We start from the raw sequence: 18,535 nt of genomic DNA on the forward strand, positions 1-18,535 counted from the left end.
TAATGTACACTTGACTAGCATAATTACATGAGCATATATGAGGGTTATTTGGATGATCCAGAATGCACTTGTATTATTATTAAATTTTGTCCTAAATTCATGTGAAAATGAGCAATAGTGGTTGAAATATTGAACTATTTGCCATAGGTAACTCAGATTATATATTGGTTGGGGTTCCTTAGAATGGCAGAACCAATAGTAGATGATAGATAGATAGATGAGAGGGGACTTCTTAGGGGAATTGGCTCATATGATTATGAATGACAAAAAGTCCCATGACAGGCCATCTGCAAGGTGGAACACCTGGAATTCCAATAGCATGGCTCAGTCCATGTCCAGAGGACTTAAAACCAGAGAAGCCAAAGGTGTAATTCTTAGTCCAAGGCTAACGGCCTCAGAACCCAGTGGGCCACTGGTATAAGTCCTGGTTTCCCAAGGCCAGGAATCTGGAGTTCTATTGTACAAGGACAAGAGAGAAGAGTGTGTCCCAGCTTTAGCAGATAGACCAACACATTTACTTTTTCTTTGTTTTTGTTGTCTCTGGGCCTCCAGCAGATTGCATAGTGCCTTCCCACGTTGAGGGTGGATTCCCCACTAGTCCACTCATATTCACATGCTAGTCTCCTCTGGAAACAACCTCATAAACGCATCCTGAAGTAATGATTTACAAGGTATTCCTTAATCCAGCCAAGTTGACACCTAAAATTAACTATCATAGGTGGTAAGTCATTTGAATTCCATATCCAGTCTCTTTTTCACCTATCTGTATGACTTATCTCTCAAGCAATTCTTCATACTAGTAAAAAAAAAAAAAGGGTGCTAATTTCCCACGAGTGCTGACTGACTCTAGCACATTTTTGTATCTTCCGAGTGACATGTGATGTTACAGATTCAAACATCACAATACATTGCTAAAATAAGACAATAGCATACATACATACACGCATGCACACACACACACAAATGTGTACAGGTCAGTAGTCACATGCTGGGATAATGGTAGAACAATGTGTTCTAAGTAAATATTGAATCATTTTTTTAAAGAATGCCAGAATGTAAAGCAGAGTAGACAAATGTTGACATTCATAAGCATAGCAACAAATCTTACATAGAAATAAACACCATCATCACCATTATTCCAGATTCAAGCTAATACACCATCTGCATACAGAGATTTGCTGCTTCCGCATCATTACTTTTTTATTCAGAGTTTAATCAGATTGCTGCTTCTGCCACAAAATATTAATCTGAAGCTCACCATAAAAACATACATCACTTTTCACAGGAGGATGCATCGACTTTTTTCTGATGGGTTAAAATGGATATTTGAGAAATAAGTATTACCACTAAAGAAATCTCAGAACTCACTGGCCTCTACTATACTATTATTTTTTTAAAATAAAAAGTTAGTCTAAATCGCTGTTAATATAAATTGAAGAGTAACAGCCTGAATGAATTTTACATCCAACAGCCTATAGACTTTTCTTTTACAAAAAATAAAGAGGAAAGATGAAGGTACTTTATTGGATGTATTGATGGATTGGCAAATGTTCTCCAGATTTTGGTGGACACATCCATTACAATGGGAGCTGAATAAAATTAAGGTTTTCAAAACATCAATAATAAACTGGCATACAATCTCTTTTACACACATAAGATTGATGAGCACTTAAAAGTGTGACAATAAGAAGTTCTGTCAAAAATCTAGAGCTTCATCAGTTTACGCGTTGCCCAAGGAAGAGTAAATCTGTATAAATATTTTGGAAAGCAGTTTAGTCATATCTAGTAAATTTCAAGATAGGCATAATCCCTGGTGTAGAAATTTTACCCATTGGCATATACCTTTAAAACATTATAGAACATTACATTGGTTAATATGTACATGATTTTTTATAGCAACACTGAAATAGGGAGAGGTCACAAATAATCTCAATGGCCATAAGAGGAAAATAGGACAAAATTTTTTTTATATTTATAAAATGGAAAATACTATACAATAAACACAAATGAATGAAATACAACTACATTTAACAACATGTATAAATATTATAAACATACTATTGAATGGAAAAAATGTTATTTTCTATGGATATGCACATATGCACCACAAGTATAATAGCATGGACAGGAATGTAACCCAACATAGGATTTATGTCTATAAAAGAGGGTTTTACATATCGGCAAGGGTTACACAGTGGCCTTACTTATTTGTACTAATTTGCTTTCTAAACTTAAAGATGTTCAATATTTAGTCATTATTTATCTATATGTTTGAAATCTTAATAAATTCTGTTTCTGTGTGCCTATAGATAAAATTCAAAATCTCCTATGCTGCAGTTTTTCATCAACCAGTATCTGAGGAAACCATAGAACTTCCACATCGCGGACACCCTGAGTGGTCATAGAGACAAGCAATAGTCAACTGTAGAGATTTTCTGTTCCTGGCCAAAGTATTTGGTCACCGTAAGTGTTACCTGGTTTTGAAGAGACTATTTTTAAAGGCTCTGGCACTTCACTATCTCCAGGTTTGTACCTTCAAACCCTCCCATCAGAATTATATTTTTTAAATTCAACTGATCACTCTATCTATTTCACTCTTCATTCACTTCCCACAATCCACAGGATCAAATAAAAAATCTTTTGTGCACTCTTCATGACTATCCATAATTTTTACTTGACTGCTCTTCCAGCCCATCTCTCTACCACAGGTGAAGCCGTGGTCCACTCTACCTCCCAAGTACCCTCACCCCCAACAGTCCTTTAGCTATCCTAAATTACTCATTTGTACTCAGTACTTTCAAGTCTTTGGGCAAACTGCTATCTTTGCTGCTTTTTTCACCTTGTATCATTAACAAATTGTTTATTTGATAAGATTATCCTCAAATATTACCCTTTCCTGTGATCATTATATTGACATTAGATTTTGATTTTTCTGTTCTTTCAAAAAATAGTGTTCAAGTCTTATCACTGTCCTTATGACACTGCATGCTAGTTTTAAGTCCCATGAGTCAGACTGTTATCATTCACATTTCTGTCAGGCACAATTTAAAGCACAAAGAATTTTCTTAGAAAATATCTATTGTCACAATAATTGAGTCAAATATGTGATTTTAATGTACAGATACATCTGTGTAATGTTTCTTTTCTTTTAGCTTTTTTTTTTTTACTTATTTAATGTTTAGATAGAAAATTATTTTCTTAACATACAAACGAAGAAAAACATCATAAATGGAATTGAAGTCAATTGATAAGGAAAAAAATTATCACACAAAGACTAACATCCTTAATGCATAAAAAACTCTTAAAAATGTATTAGGAAAATCTTAGATACTTGGCGAAGGACATGAGCAGACAGGTCACACAACCAAAAGAAACAAGAGTGGCTAATAAATACATTCTAAGATGTTTATACAAATGGAAATGAAAACAGAAGAATGATATTTTTCATTTCTCGAACTGAAAAAATATGATACTGTACAATACTGGTGCTATACGAGAAGTGTCAAATGTCAAATCTTTTACTATAAGTATAAATTGGTAAAACTGTTTTGAAGAACAGATTGGATTCATAAATCAAAGTCTTTAAAATGCTCATACAGTTTGAACCAATTATCCTGCTTTTGAAACCATAAGCAAATAATCAAAGAAAATATATATATTTTTAATGTGCAAGGCAGTTATATAAACCCCCCCAAAAAAGGAATACACTGAATGTCCAACAATATGATAATGGCTAAATAAATTATGGACCTCCATAAATTATAATATAATGCAGTTATTAAAATCATAATTTTGAAGAGTATTTAAGACAAATTTTCAAGACAATATTAAGTGAAAAAGCAAGATTAAAAACTGCACTAATAATAACTAGGTATGTTTAAACTCCAGATATGTCTCCAAAAAATGATTAAAATTATTTTTTATAAACTTTTTTTTACTAAAAGGGAAATTTAATACAAATGCATATGTTAATAAAAAAGAAAGATCTCAGATAAACAATCACCTTTGCACCTTAGGAAACTAGAAAATAAAGAGCAAACTAAGCCCAGACCTAGCAAAGGGAGTAAAGAATAAAAATTAGAGCATAGATAAAAGAAATAGAGAACAGAAAAAAAAAAAAAAAATCAATGAAACCAGAAGTTGACAAATGTTTACCTAGATGGGCTAAGAAAGAAATGAGAAGACTCAAATAACTAAAATCAGAAAAGAAAGAGGGGTCATTACAACCAAATTTACAGAAATCAAAAGGGCTCTAAGAGAATACTATGAATAATTGTTGGTCGACAAATTAGATCATCTAGATGAAATGAATAAATTACTAGAAAAACACCACCTACCAAGACTGCATTATGAAAAACAAAAAACAACAAAAAAACAAAACAAAACAAAAAACTAGGAAGTCTGAACAGAACTGTAACTGGTGAGATGAGCGATTATTGCGTTTTGGTTTCCTGACGCAGGACTCCCTTGATGATTTCTTGCACAGCTGGTTGTGTGGTGGTGAATTCCCGAAGTTTTTGTTTATCTGGAAAATACACTATTTTTCCGTCATTTCTGAAGGATACCCTTACTGGGTAAAGTATTCTTGGCTATCAGTTTTTCTCTTTTTTTTTTTTTTTCTTTTCATATTTTGAATATATCATCTCATTTTCTTCTGGTTTGTAGAGTTTCGGTTGAGTTTCCCTTATAGGAGACTTGAAGCATTTCTCTTGCCTCTTTTAAGATTCTCCCTTTGTCTTTGAGCTTTGCCAGTTTGACTATAATGTGTCTTGGAGAGAATCTTTTTGGGTTGAACTTGTTTGGGAGTCTTTGAGCCTCCTGGATCTGAAGGTCTGTGTCTTTCCATATACCTGGGATTTTTTAATTATTATTTTGTTGAATAGGTTTTCCATGCTTTTTCCTTTTTCCTCCCTTCTGGAACACCCATGATTCAAATCTCTTTGCACTTAAGGGTTTCTGCTAGCTCTTTTAGATTTTCTTCATTTTCTAAAATTCTTTTCTCCTTTTTTCAGTCCACTTGGGTTATTTCAAGAAGACTGTCTTCAAAATCAGAAATTGTTTCTTCTGCTTGTTCTAGCCTGCTACTTAAGCTCTCAGTTGTGTTTTTTATTTTGTTGAGTGAATCTTTCAGTTCCATGAGTTCTGTTACATTCTTTTTTAAGGTATTAATCTCTTTGTAAATTTCCTCCTTCATATAATGGATTTTTTTTTTCTCATTTCATTATGTTGTCTAACTGAATCTTCAAATATCTCAGTGAGTTCCCTTAGGTTGTTACTCAGAATTCCTTTTCAGTCATTTAGAAGGTTTCCTGCTCTATAGGGTCTGGTATTTGAGAATTACTGTATTATTTTGGTGGTGTCATGAACTGTTTTATTTCTAGTATACCTATGTTTATGTCTGATCATCTGGTAAGAGCAGTTGCTGCTTCTTTTACTCTAGAGAGAGGGGTTTGAGGAGAGTGACATCCTCTTCTTTCTCCATTCTTCACTGGTGACACTCCTGTGTCAATGAAAGTGTTTGGCGGGCCACCTGCATGGTGATTGTGGCTACCGCTGTGGTATCAAGCCACTTTTTGTGGCAGCCATGTCTGTGGCAATGGCTGTGGTAGGTCACTCACATGGAAGTGGTGTTTTCATCATGCTCCTTGACTTCTACCGGCTGGGGGATGCTGCCCTTGGCTCCCGCCTAGGCCCTCAAGCATGCTCTGCTGCTTGCTTGCTTCTGTGCAGAGGGGGTATGCTGTCCTTGGTTCCTGCCAGAAGTCCTGTGATCAGTGATAGATCTGGTTATCTGGAGCCTAGGTATCTTGACTTTAGCCTTACGTCCAGCTGACATATGACTGCCATTTCTTTCTGAACCTTAATGAGAAATTGCTTCTTTAAATTCAAATTTACTGGCTTATTATAAAGGACACAAATGAACAGCCATATGGAAGAGATGCATAGCGTGAGGTGTGGGGAAAGGAACATGAGTTTCCATGCCCTCTCCAGGTGTACCACCCTTTAGCAACCTCCACGTGTTCAGAAGCCCAGAAGCCCCCTAATATTTCATATATTCACTCCACCTTCCTGCTCAAAGGACAAAAAAATAGTAGGTAGTCTGGAAAGATGGCAAGTTTATGAACTTCCCAGTGCATAAACAAGAGAATTACCAACCTTCTCTGCTCCTCCCACAAAAAGTCCCAGATGCAAGAACAAAACTGATGAACAAGCTCATTGAAGGCAATTATCAGTTGTATTCAGAGACCTATGACAGTGAATTGATTACAAATATTGAGAGTGTGTTAGAGAATTTAGAAAAGGATACCAGTTCTATTTCTACCATGAATTTACTATAGGACAATTGTCAGCTGTCAGTGTAGCTACATTTTCCAAGTATTTGTTTTCTTCATTGACAAAATGGCAATAGACATAACAAATATGAAGCCATACTTTGTGTAGAATAATGAATTGATATTTATATAGTGCTTAACAAAGTATCCAGTGAATTGCAAACATTCAATTAACATTAAATGGATTGTTTCTATTAGCATTATCATTAATACTTAGTGGCCAGCAGCAGGGCAAGAGATAGAAGAGCATCTCTACTGTTTGTTCTCTCTGATGAGTTTTGTAGTGTTAAAAATTTATTCCAAATTGGCAACGGAGCTGAACAGATATTTCTCAAAGGAAGACATAGAAATGGCCAATGAAAAAGTGCTCAACATCATTAATCATTAGAGAAATGCAAATCAAAACCACTCTCAGATATCACCTTACCTCAATCAGACTGTTATAAAAAAGAGAGACAGTAACAAACGCTGGTGAGGATGGGAAGAAAGAGGAACCCTTCTGTACTGTTGGTGGCACTGTACATTAGTACAGCCATTATGGAGAACAGTACGGAGGCTCCTTAAACAACCACAGATGGAACTTTCATATGATCCAGAATCCCACTCCTGGGGATATATCCAGAGGATCGGAAAACATCAGGTCAAAGGCATACCTGCACTCCTATGTTTATTGCAGCTCTATTTACAAGAGCTTGGTGAACCAACCTAAATATCCATCGATGGATGACTGGATAAGGAAATTGTGGTATACGCACAATATGATACTACTCATCCCTAAAAACAAATGAAATTCTACTATTTTCAGCAATGTGGATGAGCCTGGAAAAAATTATTCTAAGTGAAACAAACTCAGGTACAGAAAGAGAAATACCACATGTTCTCACTCATAACTGGGAACTGAATCTATAAATAAACAAATAAACAATAACTAGTGACAGAGAGAAAGAAAGCAAGAAATGACAATCACAGTAATACCTTGAATTTTTAGAAAATTAGAGGTGGAAAAGGGAAGGGGAGGCAGGAAAGAAGGGGGTTAATGAGGAATTAGTCAAGGGACACAAAGAATGATTGCATATTGTAATGATGAATAAGCTAACTATACTGATCTAAACACCACACATTGTACACAAGTATTGAAATTCAACATTGTATCCCACATATATGTATAATAAATTATCTAAATAAATAAATAAATAATCTAAATAAATAAATAAATCCAAGAAGAGTTCTGAACCTTCTAAACATATTAATTTTTTAAGTTCAGAATGAAAATCCTATGAAGTGAGATTTATTAGTATCTTTCCCACTTTACCCATTGGAAAATTATTTGCCCAAAGTCATACAGTTAATGTGGAATTTGAAACTAAACTAGTGGGTTCTTGCCTCCACTCCCATTAGTAACATTTTATTTTTTCATAAGAGTTGAGGAGTCACATATGAGTAGTAGATTTAGAAATAAAACACCCTAATTTGTCCCTTACTTCCTCAGCCAAAAGAAAATTGTAAAAGTACCAAATACATTGTAATAAAAAGTTAAATAAATGAAGAAATAAACTAATTGAGAGCATTTTGTTGAGAGAATGTGATACTTTAATCACCTTCTTGAAAATATATGCATTCCCTTTGTCACCTACTAGATATTAATATCAATGGAAGTAGATCTAAGCTGATAAGGAGCTAAAACATTTTCAACAAAATAAATGCAGGTGCCTGACCTATTGAGGTAGTTGTATTTGTTTGATAGAAAAAACTTTATCATTAATACATGGTAAGCCACCTTGGCAGCCTTAAAGCAATTTAACACAACAAAGTTGCTTCTCATCACTGTTTAGATAACATGTTAATTTAAATTTTTGAAGTATGTGTAACTTTGAGTCTCACTATGGGGCTACTGTTACAATTTCCATCTCAGTTTCTTTTCCTTTAATGGCATAAAAGAAGAATCTGCTTATTAAGATCATGGCATGCCAAATTAATTGTATCCTCCAGCATAAAAGCCAAGACTATTTCTTCATGTTTGGCTTTTGCCTGAATTGAAGAGATCCTTATGATAAATTAAACAGTTTTATCTTTCTACTAAAGATACAATTAAAAGATAAGTAGAATGACTTAAAACAAAAGCAGGCAAACCTATAGCATCAATTAACAAGAAACATGGTTCTCTGTTTAAACCCAATGAGTTATTCACATTGGAAATAAGACATGGCTAAATCAAAGGCGCTTCATGATATACATCCGTAAGGATGATGCAGCAAGAACTGTTGCTTTAAAGGGGGCCTCTCTGTTCTTTCCCTCTGGGCAAATGATGTATTATTATTTTAATCAATTTTTAAATTTTCCCCGTCATAACTTTCTACAACATTAATTCTTCAACATATAAGGATTTTGGAAACTGAATAGAGTCAGAAGTTAGTTTCAAAGGTCACACTTAAAAGCACTTATAAATTGGTATGAACTGAAAATTAAGTGAGACTCCCTTTCAACCAAAACCCTTTTTATTGAAGGTGATGATTCATGTTAGTTTAAAATGGTTCATAGAAGATGAGATGCAAATAATATCAGCTATTTTTTTGTTTGTTTTTTGCTTTTGCTATCGTTGATTTCTGCACTAAGTTTAATTACCTGATTTTATAAGCAAGGAAACTGGGACAGAGATGGAATAAATAATTCTAGAAAATCATGTATCTAATTAGTGGTAGGAGTGGTATTTAAACTCAGGCAGCTTAATTTTTAATATTATGCTCAATCACTAAGCTATATTTTTTCCATTAAGTAATTGATATTTCATAGATAGAAAATATTTCTTTTCCTTCTTGTTGCTTGTCTTCATAAGCAACTTTCATAAAAGGAAGTAAAGGCTATGATATAAAACATTAATAAATCAGCTCCTAGAAACTACTGAAAATGGATAACAAAGGCTATGAACACTATAAAAAGTGGGAGGAGAGCAAGGAGGAAGTGGCAGGATGTAGTAGTAAGAAAGGATTGTGGAAATATCCATGCAAACATAAACTCTCATGCTCAACCCCATTCTGCCTTTTTATTTTCAAGGGTTTGTTTGCCCATATCATATACATAAATAATACAACTGCTTTCATCTGAGTTTAATGCACTATTTATTTGCTTATTTTTTTAGTAAATATTTATTGAGCAACTATATATGATTAAAAATCCAACTTCTAATGATAAATATGAGAAAACAGACCCATAAAAACCAAAAATAGGACTCAATTAGCTTGACATTGTTCACAGTAATATGGTATGTGTGGATAACTACAAGCAGTTGTTTGTTGCTAAAAAAATAAAAAATAAAAAGGCTGCTCAGGATTCAGAAGGAATAAAGGCTAGAAAGAGTGTGACTTGCAAGATAATGGAGGGCCCCATATTCCATGGTAAAGAATCTAGTTTGTTCCCATTCCAGGGGAAGGAAGGAAATTCTCAACAGAGAATGGACTGAACTGGGCCTGAGGGATTGAAGTAAGTAAATCCCTTGAAATATATATGAGTAATTTTTTTTAACTTTTTTTTCTAACTGTCCGAAAGTTTCTGAACTTTATGAAAGGTGTGAAAGAAATTTAGCAATGTCAAATTATTACATTGCCTTTATTGGCTTCATAGTGCAAAGAGTATTCATATCATCAGGTACTTCTGAGCAGTTGGTGCTTTATGCTCATTTACTTGTTAAATATGCAATTTAATTCCACTAATCAGACCGGTTGAACATTCATGTCAGTGAATGGGGCCAGGAGCTAGATAGCAGTAGTTTGCAGAATGAATGGTTTTGGTGAAAGGGAAATAGCAAGCATAGGTTGATTTTCTGAGTGGTTTGGCTGCAAAGGGTATGGAGTATGGGGGAAGCAGTAACAACACAGATGAGGAGTTTATAAAGAAGTTGTTCATTTAAACAAGATATTTCAGCGTTGTTAACAGCCATTGGAACGTCTGTTACCAAGGTGAGGTTGCATACACAAGGAGGGAAGGAAAAACCATAATTACTAGTATGTGCCGTGAAGCCATGAGGGATCAATGTCAGAGAGGTTTACCAACAGCGCCTTCACTGAAACATAAGGCAAGAATGATAGGAAGGGAGCCTATACATATTTGGTATGAAGGTGACAGAGGATTTCAATCTGAGGTATGGTGATCTTCAGTAATGAGTAAGTGAGAGAAAATAGGCAAGGGCCAGATAATTGAATTCTATGAATATTTATAAAGGAAGTCATGTGTGCAATAGGTCAACATACAGGAAACATATGTCCCATGTTTACTTTGGGTTGAAGATTTAGTATTAAAAGGAAGTGAAATTTGGCTCCTGACCTCAAAAACTAAGTCTAGAGTGCAAAAGTGTCAGGCTGGATCACAGAACCCTCAGCCCCATCCTGTGAAGGTCGTGAGTCAGGTAGATGAAAAAAATTCTGGCGGCCGATAGCAGGATAGCCATGCTTTATTCCTATGCAAGCTCTGCCCACCAGCGGTTCAGAGCTGCTGTTCTCTTATACTGAAAGTGCATAACAGTGGCAATGAGCCAAGGAGTATATGGGTGGGCATGTGCAGTTACGCCACTCTTTTATAACTTGTTCACAATGGATGTGCTGAATCATACACAGCTGGATAGCGAGGGGGCCTGACTATGCTGACTCCATTTTCCTCACACGAGACAGTTAATATGCAGTCTCTAAACTGTCCAAAGCTGGTTTGGAGGTTGCAGCCGTGTATCAGAGGAAGAATGTTTGTGAAGCTGATTCTCTGTTCAATCTGAGCTTTTAGTGGGGCCACAAGAATGGGGGAGTTGGTCGGCTGGTAGCCAGGTGGTCTGTTAGAGTTCGGTTGGGAAATTGCCCAGCTCTAACTGTTTTGATATTATCTTACAGGAGCTGCTTTCTGCTTAATTACAGGAAAGAAAAGCTTAAAGCTTCATGACAGACAGTAACGTACATATATTTTGTAAGCAGAGGAATGTGTGTCCAGCCCTTCATTCTGCTATGATTGTTTGGTTTTGTTTGATAGTTTTAGAGCATCTCTTTTCAGTCACAGGGAACCCATTTTGCCTGTCTTTTGGGGTACATTTTAACAAATATATTTTGAAAATTTGAAAACCTCAAATGCTTTAGAGAATAATGTGACAAGCCCACATGTAGTCATTAACCCTGAGTTAGCTATCATTTGTAGTTAGCCCTAATTCTTCAGATATTTTAAAGTAAAGTTAGACCACTACAGATTATGCTCAAATCTATCTTTTTGCCTTGTGTAGTTGCATTCCTCTTCCATTTCCCCAGAAACTATAACCAATCCAATAAATTTTGTGTTTTTCATTTGTCTATTGTTTTATTTTTACTGTATACTTAATAATCCAATAAACAATGTAAAAATAATATTTTGTGTTTTATTTAAAACTTCACCTAAAGTCTTTTATATTGTGTATGTAATTCTGCACTAGAAAATTATATGTGGTGCATTGCTGTACCACTGCATGTAATCATAAAAAAAGTAGAAATGTAGAAACTACCTTAATATACATTAACAAAGGAAGAGAAAAATAAACTGTACTCTATGCACACTGTGGAGGATTCTCTATTGCTTAATGAATGAACTAGATCTACGTGCATCGACTTGAAAAATTCCTGAAAATATAATACTGATAGGGTTATTTTTGTGATAAGAGGAAAAAGAAAAAAAAGCTTAATACATAAGTAAAATGTAGTATTGTGTATGATTCCTAATTATGTCTTAAATTAGGAGAATAAAGCTAATCTCTTGGGGTGAAGCTTTACCAGATCATTTTTCTTGGTTATCTTAAGCCTTGGTCCTCAACGTTTACTGGTCAGAACAACTGCTATTTTGCTTTTTTCTTTCTTTCTTTCTTTCTTTCTTTCTTTCTTTCTTTCTTTCTTTCTTTCTTTCTTTCTTTCTTTCTTTCTTTCTTTCTTTCTTTCTTTCTTCTCTCTCTCTCTCTCTCTCTCTCTCTCTCTCTTTCTTTCTTTCTTTCTTTCTTTCTTTCTTTTTTTCTTTCTTTCTTTCTTTATTATTGCCTCCTATCAAGCCTTTGTTCAGATCACAAAAATATATAAAATATTCTTTCCATTCTTGCTTCTAGCAGTATTTCCATTTTATCTATTAAGACTATATTCAATGCCCTCATCCAGACATGATTTTTTTCTTGCAGTTTAAGAATGGTACCACCTAATCTCATTTTCTAGCTTCAGGCCCTTATACCACTGGTGTGCAAAGTATTTCTGCATAGAGACTTACAAATTGCATGTTAATCTCTTCTTCACTCTCTAAATAAACCTACACTAAATTCAACCTTAATCCTAATAGTTTGTAAATGATTCAATGGTGAAAACATAATCTTATGATACCAACAAGCCATGAAATTAGTGATCACACAGAAATTTCATATTTTCCTTTTGCTGATATAGAGACACTAACCTGAAGTTTTAAGATATATAGATGAAGATTGTTCCTCATCACTCAATTTCCCTTGTATAATTTCCATTGTACAAGAAAATTGGATTAGTTAGCTATTGCCAGAAGCATACCTTGTTTATGCATCATGCATTGGATATGCTCTGCTCTGGGCTGCAGTTTGGCTGGGTGGCTCTGTTGCATGGGTCTCTGGACCCAAGTTGCTGCTGTACTTCCTATGTGGGGTATGTTCTCCTCAAAACAGTCACAGATGCACAAGAGGGCACTCCCTACCACACCGCCTGTAGTGTTCTCACTTCTCTTGAACAGAGTATGTCACAAGGCTAAGGCCAAAGTGAAGTGTGGACAGTATACAGAGAACAAAGTGTACAAAGAAATATATTCTGCCTACCATGAGGCCATGGGAACAGTATGGATGTACCATTCTATAACAGGGAATGAAATATTCAGCACAATAATTCAATCTACTGCAGAGCTGAACTTTCTGCTTGAATTGTACTGCTAAAAGAAAATACTGGCTCTGATGAGCATATGGATTTACAGGCTGTATATTGGCAAAAATTAAAAGCATAGTAAACCAACATGTTTCCTTGGTTAAGGCAAAAGGGTTTTCTTAATTGCTAGAAAACTGAGTTTACATTTACAACCCAAGCACAGTAATCTTTTCATCTCAGAAAACTAGAAATTCCTTGCCTTTTTTTTTTTTTAATAGAGGAGCTCTATTTTACTTCTAATTGTCTTGTTCTGAAAACTTTTAAATTATGAGGTGTTTCAAGTCCTCTTGGAAGTAGGCAGAGCTTTTGAAACAAATTCTGGTGTGTGGGTAAAATAAATTATTAAACATTTTAATAAGTAGCAAAGTGGCAGAACAAATATATATCAGCTTCAAAATATTCCTATAGGCAATTGTTAGAATGAGAGAATTATGGAAATGTACATCTTCATAAAGAACTAGAACAATATCTGTGTTTTATCTTAATACAATGCAATATATTTCTTCTCATCCTCCCAGAAACATCTTCAAAAATTTTTAAATTTCGTGTAGATGAAAAGAAGAAGGAGAGATGTTGGTTGATTTTCTATTCACTCTTCCCAAAGAATTTGTTTTTGTCTCATCTCGAGGTGTCCAGAGATGAAAGGTCAGTTTGAATCTACTAATATTATTAGGAAGTGATTATTGTTACACCACTCCTAATAAAAAGAAGTAATAATGGTGACATTAAAACATAGCTAGACACTAACAAAAAAGTCTTGTTTGAATTCTAGTGGCTTTCTAAAATTAAATAATAGTGATTTTTTTATTTTCCCTCAAAGTCAAATTGGGTAAAACTAAGAAGGATACTATACTGAAATTCAAATTTTTAGGTTAATTTGTTTAGTGAAATCACCTCCTGATGATATACCTTGAGTTGAGAATTAGAATTTTAAATGTTCTTATTCTTTTAACAAACAGTTATTGAGAACCTATTGCATGCCAGCTAATGTTCTGGGAGCTGACATAAAGAATTGAGAAAGAGATACATAGTCCCTACATTCATTTATTGTGGGATACAAAAATGCATATATGCAAATAAGGTGTTATCTGGTAGCCAAAAGTACTGTGATAAAAATAAAGTATAGTAATATACAATTGGAATTGACTGAGACTTCAGTTAAGGACAATGGCAAGATGACATTTAAACAGAGAAACCAGAAGCTGAGGAAAGAGTATTCCAGGTAGAGGGGACAGTCAGTACAAGGCAGTACAGTGAACTACTTAGGGAAAAGGAAATCACTAATGACTGGGATGTAGACAGCAAGGTGAAGAGTGGTAGGAAATGTGAATAGAGTGGTAGGCAGTGGCCAGTTATGGCATCTTTATAAGCCAGGTAAGGATTACAGTTTCAGTGTCTACGAAGGTACTCCAAAAAGTTCATAGAAAAAATATAATTAAAAGAGAATAAGATGTTTCTATGAGCTTTTTGAAGTACCTTTGTATGCAATGAGGAGACACTGAAGAAGTCTGAGCCAGGCTGTGACATGATTAAATATTTATTTTTGAAAGATTATTCTGGCTGCTATGTGGGAAATGGACCTGGTGAAGAGTCAAATGTGGAAATCAAGACCCTGATTAGTCAGCCAGGAGAGATGATAAGGCTTGGGTTCATGATACACTTGGGTAGTTTCAAAAATTTTACATAACTCACTATAGGATTTGAAAGTGGTGAAAAATGATGTGACTAGTTATCACATGCAAGTAGAATAAGGGAGATTATCCTTATTACATTTTTCATTTCTAATATTCTTCTGAAAGTTGTTTTAAAAGTAAATATTTTAAAACAAAATGTCATATACATTTCATACTATACACATGTATTGCATATGGACATTGAGAGAGGAAACCTGATTTAAAGAGTAGAATAAACTTGGACTGAAGAAAAACACTCTCTTCCCACATTATTTTCTTTTTACTTAAATTTAATCCTAATGCTAGATAATTTTCTCCTCTTGAACTAAGAAACACAATAGACACTACAAGTTGTGAATTAAATGTAAAAGCCACATATGAAAAATCCATTGCAAATATCATCCTGAATGGGGTAAAGTTGAAAGCTTTTCCCCTAAGAACAGGAACAAGACAAGGATGCCCACTCTCACCACACCTAGTCAACATAGTATTGGAAGTACTAACCAAAGAAATGAGGCAAAAGAAAGAAATAAAGGGCATCCATATTGGAAACACAAAGCTAAACTGTCCCTGTTTGCAGATGACATGAACCTAAATATAGAAAAACTTAAAGATTCTACAAAAAAATTCTTAGAGCTGATAAGCAATTTCAGTAAAGTTTCAGGATACAAAAATCAACATGCAAAAATAAAATAGCATTTTTATACTCTAATAACAAACTAGCAGAAAAAGAAATCAAGAAAGCAAACCCGTCTACAATAATCACCAAAAAATGAAATATCTAGGAATCAATTTAACCATGGAGGTGAAAGATATCTACAACAAGAACTACAAATCACTTCTGAAAGAAATTAAAGAGAACACAAAAAGATGGAAGACATTCCATGTTCTTGGATTGGAAGAATAAACATTGTGAAAACGTCCATATTACCTAAAGTGACTACAGGTTCAATGCAATCCCCAAGAAAACACCAACAACATTCTTCATGGAAATAGGAAAAAAACAAAACAAACAAACAAAAAAACAATCCTAACATTCATATGGAACAAAAAAAGACCCCAAATAGCCAAAGCAATCCTGAGCAAGAAAATAAAAATAAACTTGAAAAATAACACTACCTGACTTCAAATTATACTACAAAACTATAGTAACCAAAACAGCATGGTACTGGCAAAAAATAGTCACATGGACCAATGGAACAGAATAAAGAATGCAGAAATCAACCCACATCCATACAGCTAACCAATCTTTGACAAAGGTAACAAGAACATACATTAGTGAAAAGACTGCCCCTTCAATAAATGGTGCTGGGAACACTGGAAATCCAAGTGTAGAAGAAGGAAACTAGATCTGTACCTGTTGCCATATACCAAAATCAACTCAAAATAGATTAAAGACTTAAATATAAGACCTGAAACTAAAAAAATCCTAATAGAAAACATGGGGGGGGGATAAGTTCAAGATGGCAGAATTGATGGGAGAGTATCACTCTCTCCCACAAATCAACAAATTTACAGCTATAAAAATGCAACAATAGCCAAGCTGGGTCCACAAGCGCTCAGGGGAAGAGGAGGAGAGATCTATGGAGTTCATGAAGGCAGGAGAAGCCATAATGAGAGAAAGAAAAAACTGCTTGGAGCATTTCAGACCATGGCCACTTTAGGGCTGGAGCTGCTGAGCATATGGAGCAGGAGCCATCAGAAGCCACAGCTGTGTCCATCAGATGGAGTTGCTTGGAGGGAGCAGAGGAGAAGGGGGCCATGGTGGCTCCCAGGACAGCAAGACCACTAATAGTGTTCCTGTGGACCACACAAAAGCAAGGAGCCACAACAACTGAAAAAAGGAGCCATTCAGAGGCCAGTGAGTCATCACAAGGGACCCACACATGACATGTCCCATGGGAAGTGTTTGGAGCATGTGTGGCGGGTGAGACGGGACCACCAGGAGAACTTTGGGACACAGCAAGAACAGTCGATTTGCCCCCCAATCAGCACAGGACCACTTAGAGGAGACTGGGCAGGAATATAGAATTGTATGGGGTGCAGTTTGATGAGAAGAATCAGGCCCAGATCAGAATTTCTACACAACCCAGGTGCACTGGGTCTTTGGAGAGCTGGAAGTACCTATAAGGTCAACCATTAAACCTTGAGCTGTGCAAAAAGACTTCCCTAGGGAAACAGCAACAAAGCAGCAATTTAGCTGAACCACACAGCTCAAGTACTGGTTCCCACAGGAAGTTCCTCCATTTTAGAAATAAGCAAAGGACAAAAAACTAGTTCAGGCCCAGGCACACCACCAGCACCAAGGAGCAAGCCAAACACATCACCTCCATGTGGGTGGCCCAACACAGCCACCACAGTAACCACAACTGCCACAAAGGTGCTAGAAGTCACAACCACCATGCAGATGGTCCACCAGCCACTGGAGTGCATTGACACAAGGAGAGTCACCAGCAGAGACTAAAGAAAAGAAGAGGATGTCTCTTTCCACAAAGCCCATTCCAGAGTGACAGAAGAAGCATCTGCTCTATGATAATATTGGGGGATCTGAACACACCTCTCAGCATTGGACAGATCATCTAAGAAACAATCAACAGAGTAACCATTACTCTTTTAGAGGGAGAGAAGAAATCTAGGGTTATCAGTGGTGGGAGGGGAGAGGGAGAGAGGGATGGGGAGAGATTAGACAAGAGGTATAAAGAATATGTACAATTTGTAATAATACATATACTAGTAATATTGATTTGATAAACATATGTCAAAATTGAACCCCCCAAATATGTATAATCAATTGTGATTCAATACAATAAAATTAAATTAAATTAAATTAAAATAAAGAGGTATTGGAATAAGGAAAGTTTGGGGGGAAAAATTATCCATTATCCTAAGACCCTAGCAAAAAAAAAAAAGAAGGAAAACATAGGGGGAACTTCAGGACATAGGACTGGGCAGAGACTTTATGAATATGACCCCAAAAGCACAGGCAACAAAAGAAAAAAAATGAACAAATTGGATTAAATCAAACTAAAAAGCATATGCACAGCAAAGGAAATAATCAACAGAGTGAAAAGACAACATACAGAATGGGAGAAAGTATTTGCAAACTATACATCCAACAAGGGATTAATATCCAGAATATATAAAGAACTCAAACACCTTAACAGTAAGAGAAAAAGTAACCAAATTAAAAAATGGGTTAGTGAGAAATTGGTTAATGGTCACAAAGACTGATTACATTTTGTCAAAATGAATACAGTAATTATTCTGATTTAATCACCACATATTATACACAGGTATTGATATTCAAATCTGTACCCCCTGAATATGTATAATAAATTGCTTCAATAAAAAAACTGCCAAAAAAATAAAAATGCAAAAAAAACTTAAAACTTTTTATTTATATAGTTTATTTGAGATAGTACCAATCATATCTAATCTATAGTAATAACTACCAGTTTTCCTGGCATTTATTCCTATCAATTTCTTTTCGTGAGAGTTCAGATGTATTCAGATGAAGCAAATTATTGTTAGCCAAGCCTAAAATAATGATGTATCATCATTAAGACTTGGTAGCTTACAGTTAATCCTTCTCAAAGAAATAAAGAAAACA

Source organism: Cynocephalus volans, chromosome 3 (genome assembly GCF_027409185.1).
Source record: "Cynocephalus volans isolate mCynVol1 chromosome 3, mCynVol1.pri, whole genome shotgun sequence".
NCBI classification, from domain to species: Eukaryota; Metazoa; Chordata; class Mammalia; order Dermoptera; family Cynocephalidae; genus Cynocephalus; species Cynocephalus volans.